Source organism: Ziziphus jujuba, chromosome 11, assembly GCF_031755915.1.
Source record: "Ziziphus jujuba cultivar Dongzao chromosome 11, ASM3175591v1".
Classification (NCBI taxonomy): domain Eukaryota; kingdom Viridiplantae; phylum Streptophyta; class Magnoliopsida; order Rosales; family Rhamnaceae; genus Ziziphus; species Ziziphus jujuba.
Window position 1 is genome coordinate 25,504,115 of NC_083389.1, and position 7,444 is coordinate 25,511,558.

The 7,444-nt window shown below is 29.7% G+C and overlaps 2 pseudogenes; both read left to right on the forward strand.

The window, feature by feature from the left end:
* The first annotated feature begins 2,020 nt into the window (after positions 1-2,020).
* LOC125420559 (putative protein TIC 214 N-terminal part) lies at positions 2,021-2,823 on the forward strand (annotated as a pseudogene).
* Positions 2,824-3,733: 910 nt separating this feature from the next.
* Positions 3,734-6,039, forward strand: LOC132800043 (protein TIC 214-like; annotated as a pseudogene).
* The last annotated feature ends 1,405 nt before the right edge of the window (positions 6,040-7,444 follow it).

Genomic DNA, 7,444 nt, shown 5'->3' on the forward strand with positions numbered 1-7,444 from the left:
GCTTATTTAGCATCCTAAAAAGCATATAGAAGCTGATTTGGAGCTAAAAGAGGTCAAAGATTGATCAAAGTCAACTTGATGAAAAAGGCTAGCATTTTTAGTTTCCGAATTTGTTTTTACTTTTTGTTTTAGGAAACTACCATTACTTTTTGGCTTTTATTTATTTATTTTCTGGACAAATAACTTCAGGAAGGTTTTTATTTTATTCATTCCATTTAAATTAATTAATTCCTAATTTAATATAAAGGAATTAACTAATCAAACTTAGATTAGGAAAGGAAGTATAGTTTCGGCCAACTAGGTTTCTTTATGTGTGGTGGCCGGTTTTTCTTTATTTTTAGGGTTTTATTTCGTGGTTTTGTAGCCTATTTAAAGGCTTATTTTTCAATATGAATACAACTTTGATTTGATAAAGAAAATACTTGTGAGATTAACTATCTCTTTGTTCTTTGAGAACACCTAAAACACCATTAGAGAATTGGTTGTTTTAGCATGACTTATCAATAGGTTTTCCATCCCCTATTGTGGCGTCTACATTATATCAAGGTTTCTAACCACAGGTTGGTTAGGGGTTGAGGTCCATTCCATTAGAACTTTAACTTAATTAAGATCCGGGCTAATATAATACGGGTTTACGAGCAGGTCGTCCTAGGTTCGTATCAGAATCTAATTAGAAAATTGCCTAATTTCACACCCTTTCCTAATCTAATTTGGATTAATTAATTTCCTTATTTTGAATTAGGAATTAATTAATTTACAATGAAAATGATAAACTAATAACTTTCCTAAACTTATTTTTCCATGAAATAACTAAATAAAAATCAAAATAAAAGACTAATTTCCTAAAATGAAAAGTGAGAATCAAATTAGGAAACTAAAATACTAGCTTTTTGACTAAGTTGACTTTGACTAATCTTTGACTAATTTGAGCTCCAAATAAGCTTCTATATGCTTTGTATGATGCCAAATAGGATTATTATGGAGTCCCACATGTTTCCCTTGCTTGGAGGAAAGAGAAAAAGCCAACTTAGCAAAATACGGTAAAGCCAGCAAGCAATACAGCAATTTTTGGCCAAATTTTGAAGCTGTCCATACAAGTCCGTACAAGTTGGTTTTACTTCTACCTTGACTTGTTTCCATGACCTCTTAGTGATATTTATTAAATCCATTAAGAGTTGGAACCATTTCTTGATGCTCGAACTGCATAAATGCACCAAAATAGCTACCTTGGTTCGTATCAACTTTCACCACTTGTATGCCCAAAACGGTTCTTGGATCTTCAGGTATGGACAAGTGTTCTTGAGAATGAATTACCCCCTGGATAAAGGCAGCAAATTTTTCCCTAAACCTCTTAGCTTGAACCCTAGTGATCGGCCTAGTCTGCATTCGTATTGGGTCAGCAACTCAGCGGGTTGTCGGTTATGCGGGCACGGACTGATTCGCATCACCCAGACTGTGGGAACAAAGGATTTTCCCATACCTATCCTGAGGTATTGATGGCGATTCTTAAATATTGCAAAATAGAATGTGATACGATGAGATAGAATGCAATAGAAACAAAGATACAGGTTTCAAAACGAACCCTTTCATTCCGAATTCTTTAATTTAGAATGAATCAAATCTCCCCAAGTAGGATTCAAACCTATGACTAGTCAGTTAATAGCTGACTGCTCTACCACTAAGTTACTGAGGAACAACAGGAGATTAGATCTCATAGAGTTCAATTCCTGTTCTCAACCCATGAGCAATATGAGCTCAAAGTTTCATTTGTAACTCCTAGAACTTCTTCGTAGTGGCTCCATTCCATGCCTCGTATCATAGGGAGCCCAAAAGTGGCTCCATTTCATTATATTCCATCCATATCCCAATTCCATTCATTTAGTATCCCTTTGGTGTCATTGAGATAAGAGATGTCATTTCTAGTCTATCTCTTTCTATTTCTATATATATATGGAAAGTTTAAAAATCATCATATAATAATCTAGAAATTGCAATAGAAAATAAAAAAGGGAGGTTTATGATGATTTTTAATTCTTTTATACTAGGTAATCTAGTATTGTTATACATGAAGATAATCAATTTGGTCGTTGTGGTCGGACTTTATTATGGATTTCTGACTACATTCTCCATAGGGCCCTCTTATATCTTCCTTCTTTGAGCCCCCGCTATGGCAGAAGGAGAAGAAGGAACCAAGAAGAAAGTATCAGCAACAACCAGTTTTATTATGGGATAGTTCATGATGTTCATATCAATCTATAATGTGCCTCTGAATCTAGCATTGGGTAGACCTCATACAATAACTGTCTTAGCTCTATCGTATCTTTTGTTTCATTCTTATGGAACAATCACAAACACTTTTTTGATTATGGATCTACTTACAGAAATTCAATGCGTAATCTTAGCATTCAATGTGCATTTCTGAATAATCTCATTTTTCAATTATTCAACCATTTCATTTTACCAAGTTCAATGTTGGTCAGATTAGTCAACATTTATACATTTCGATGCAACAACAAGATGTTATTTGTAACAAGTAGTTTTGTTGGTTGGTTAATTGGTCACATTTTATTCATGAAATGGGTTGGAAGGGTATTAGTCTGGATACAGCAAAATAATTCTATTAGATCCAATAAGTACCTTATGTTAGAATTGAGAAATTCTATGGCTCGAATCTTTAGTATTCTCTTATTTATTACTTGAAGCTACTATTTAGGCAGAATACCATCACCCATTATTACTAAGAAACTGAAAGAAACCTCAAAAATGGAAGAAAGGAGGGAAAGTGAGGAAGAAACAGATATAGAAATAGAAACAACTTCATAAATGAGGAGGACTAAATAGGAACAAGAGAGATCTACCAAAAGAAGATACTTCTCCTTCCCTTTTTTGGGAAGAAAAGGAGGATCCGAACAAAATCGATGAAACGGAAGAGATACAAGCGAATGGAAAGGAAAAAACAAAGGATGAATTCCACTTTAAAGAGACACACTATAAAAATAGACCCGTTTATGAAACTTATTACATGGATGTGGATGAAAATCAAGAAAATTTGAAGTTAGAAATATTTACATAAAAAAAAAAGATCAACTCTCTCTTGTTAATATTCTTTTTGACTATAATTGATGGAATATGCCATTTTAGTGTATAAAAAACAATCACTTTGAAAATGTTGTAAGAACAGAAATGTCACAATATTGTTTTATATATGTCAAAGTGATGGAAAAGAAAGAATATCTTTTACATACCTGCCCAGTTTGTCAATTTTTTGGAAATGATACAAAGAAAGATGTCTCTGTTTACAGCAGATAAACCCTCTTCTACTAAATTATATAATAATTGGAGTTATAGCAATGAACAAAAAAGAAAAGACCTAAACAAAAAATTTATAAATAAAGTCAAAGATTTAGACAAAACTTTAGATAGGATTTTTTTGTTTGGGATATACTCGAAAAAGAGACTAGATTTTATAATGATAATCCTCAAAATGAACACTTACCTAAAATATATGATCCTTTCTTGAATGGCCCCTATCGAAGACGAATCACAAATTTTTTTTCAACTGCAATCCTAAATGAAACTTCCAGAAAAAATAACATTAACATAGAGGGTTTTTGGATAAATAAGATTCATAGTATCCTTCTTATTTTTAATTACATAAAATTTGAACAGATAAAAAATCCATTTGATAAAAAACCATTAACAACAAAAATTTTATATTTCTTGAACTTAATCAATGAACTTACTGAAAAACTACGATCAAGTTTAAATTTTAAAGAGCTTTCTTTACTTCCTGAAGAAGAACAAATAAAAATTGGTTTAGAAGATAACCAAAAAAATTATAAATTTCTATTTGATACAATTATAAGAGACCCTAACGATAAAAAAATTAGAAAAAAACCTATTGGACTAAAAGAAATCAATAAAAAAGTTCCTCAATGGTCGTACAAATTAATAAATGTTTTGGAACAATAGGAGGGAGAAAGCGCAGAGGGGGTGGGGACGGAGTATGAGATTCGTTCACAAAAATCTAAACGTGAAGTAATTTTTACTGATAACCTACAAACTACTAATACTAATACCAAAGATACTAATAATCCTGATGAAATAGAGGAAGTGGCTTTGATACGCTATTCACAATAACTGGATTTTTTTCGAGACATAATAAAAATTTCTATGCATTCTCAAAGATGTAAAAGAGTTATTTGGAAACTCTTTCAAGCAAATGTACATTCAACCCTTTTTTGTTAGAATCGAAAAAGACATTTTTTTTTCTTTTGATATCTCTGAGCCGATGAAAATGTTTTTTAAAAATTGGATGTGGAAAAACAGAGAATTAACAATTTTAGATTATAAAGAAAAAAAGCCAAAAGGCATTGAGAAAAACAAAGAAAAAGATAAAATAGAAGGAGACAAAAGACAAGAAAAAGCATGTATAGAAAAAAAAAAATACTAAGAGGTCTTGTGTTAGTAACCCAATCTATTTTTAGAAAAAAATATCCTACTACCTTTCTTGATAATAGTTAGAAATATTATACGTATACTACTGTTTCAATTTCCCGAATGGTCTAAGGATTTAAAAGATTGGAATAGAGAAATGCATATTTAATGTACTTATAATGGTGTCCAATTATTAGAAATAGAATTTTTGACAAACTGGCTAATAGATGGTATCAGATAAAGATCCTATTTCCTTTTCGTTTGAAACCTTGGCACAAATCTAAGCTACAAAAAACTTATAACGATCCAATTAAAAAAAAGGACAAAAAAATGATTTCTATTTTTTAACAGTTTGGGGAATGGAAACTGAACTGCCTTTTGGCTCTTCCCAAAACCACCTTTCAGTTTTTGAACCTATTTTTAAAGAACTCAACAAAAAATTAGAAAATGGAAAAACCAGCACTTTCTAGTTCTAAGAATTTTACAAGAAAAAACAAAAAGATTTCTAAATGTTTCAAAAGACATAAAAAAACCAGTTTAGTAAAATAGAATACCATTCTATTTCTAAAAGAAATAGTAAAAGAACTCGAAAAAATAAACCCAACTCTATTATTTGGCTTGAGAGAACTAGGAATATATCAATTAAGTGAAACTCTAAAAGAAAAAGATTCAATAAGAAATAATCAGCTAATTCATGAATCGTTTAGTAAAATTCGACCTACAGATTGCACAAATTATTCATTAACAAAAAAAAAAATCAAAATTTAATTGATAGAATAAATACACTCATAAATCAAATAGAAAAAATAAAATAAAAAGAGAACAAAAAAGAATTTATAATACAAAATATAGGTTCTAATAAAAACAAAATGAGTTATGATGATAAAAGATTATAATCGCCAAAAAATATTAGGCAGGTATTAAAAAGAAGAAATGCTCGACTAATCTGTAAATCACATTATTTTATAAATTTTTTTTTCATTGGAAAGATATACATAGATATCCTTTTAGGTATCATTGATATTCGGAATATTAATGCACAATTTTTTCAGGAATCAACAAAAAAAATTCTTAATAAATATATTTACAATGATAAAGATATTTCTAATTCTAATAATGAAACAAATCAAAAAAATAATGAACATGGTCTAGCTTAGTACCATAAAAGTGGCGAAATAGAGTCAATCAACACTCTATAGCTCAAACTAACCATTTAAAGAAATGGGATTCATATGAAAATGAAAAAAAATCGATTAATTCACTAAGAAAAACAAAAGACTTTTGAAGTCGCCTCATTACAAAAGGAAACAGAGAATTTTGAAAAACACTATAGATATGACCTTTTAGCATATAAATTTATATCATCTAAATCTATTAAGTATGAAGATCAAAAGAGCTCATCTATTTATGGATTACCATTACAAGTAATTAATAACCAAGAAATTTTTTATTATTATAGTCCACATTAACGAAAATATTTTAATGTGCTAGGAGATATCCCTATCAATAATTATCTAGTCGAAGATGATATTATAGATATGGAGAAAAATCCAGATAGAAAATATTTTGATTGGATAATTCTCAACTTTTGTCTTAGAATGAAAGTCGATATTGAGGCTCGGATCAATATTGATACTGACACCACTAGTAATAAATATAGTAAGACTTGGCGGAATAATTATCAACTACTTGATAAAATCGATACGCAAGGTCTTTTTTATCTCATGATTCCTCAAAATCAAGAAATCAACCTATCCAATACAAAAAAAAAAAAAAAAAAAACTTTTTGACTGGATAGGAATGAATGAAAAAATACAAAGTTGTCCCGTATCAAATCTATATTGATAGTTTTTCCCAGAATATTTGATAGTTTATAACACGTATAAGATTAAACCATGGGCCATTCCAATCAAATTAATTATTTTTAATTTGAATCTAAATGAAAATGTTAGTGAAAATAAACGCATCACTGAAAGAAAAAAAAAATATATTAATATTTTCGATTGAAAAAAAATCTCTTCAATTAGAAAACCCAAATCAAGGAAAAAAAGAATTCACAAGCCAAGCAAATTTTGAATCATCTCTCTCAAACCAAAACAAAGATATTGAAGAAGATTTTGTAGGATCAAACATGAAAAAAGATACAAATAAAAAACAATACAAGAACAATACTGAAGCGGGGTTTGATTTCTTCCTAAAAAGGTATTTGTATTTTCAATTGAGATGGGATGGTGTTTTAAATAAAAAAATGATCGATAACATCAAAGTATATTGCCTCCTGCTTAGATTGATAAATCCAAGAGAAATTACTATATCCTTTATTCAAAGGGGTGAATTGAGCCTAGATTTTCTACTGATTCAGAAAGATTTAACTCTTATAGAATTGACGAAAAAGGGAATATTGATTATCAACCCAATCTATCTGTCTATAAAAAATGAAGGACAATTTATTATATATCAAGCTGTAGGTATTTCATTGGTTCATAAGAGTAAGCATGAAATAAATCAAAAGTACTTAACAAAAAGTACGATTGATAACAAGAATTTTGCTGAATTCATTTCAAAATATCAAAAAATGATTGGAAATAAAGACAACAATCATTATGATTTGTTTGTCCCTAAAAACATTTTATCCCCTAGACGTCGTAGAGCATTGAGAATTCTAATTTGTTTTAATTCTAGGAATGGAAATGGTATGCCTCGAAATGTAGCATTTTGCAATGGTAAGAAGGAAAACAGTCATGTTTTGGATAAAAGAAAAAGAGATACAGCTAAAGTAATTAACTTAAAATTCTTTCTTTGGCCTAATTATCAATTTGAACATTTAGCATGTATGAATCGATATTGGTTTGATACACATAATGGCACTCGTTTCAGTCTGGTAAGGATACATATGTATCCACGATTCAAAATTTGTTAGTTAATGGTAGATTTGTTTTCCCTATATTTCCTGTAGTATGATCTATGAAAACAAAGAAATGCACATGTGCATTCGCTTACATTTCAT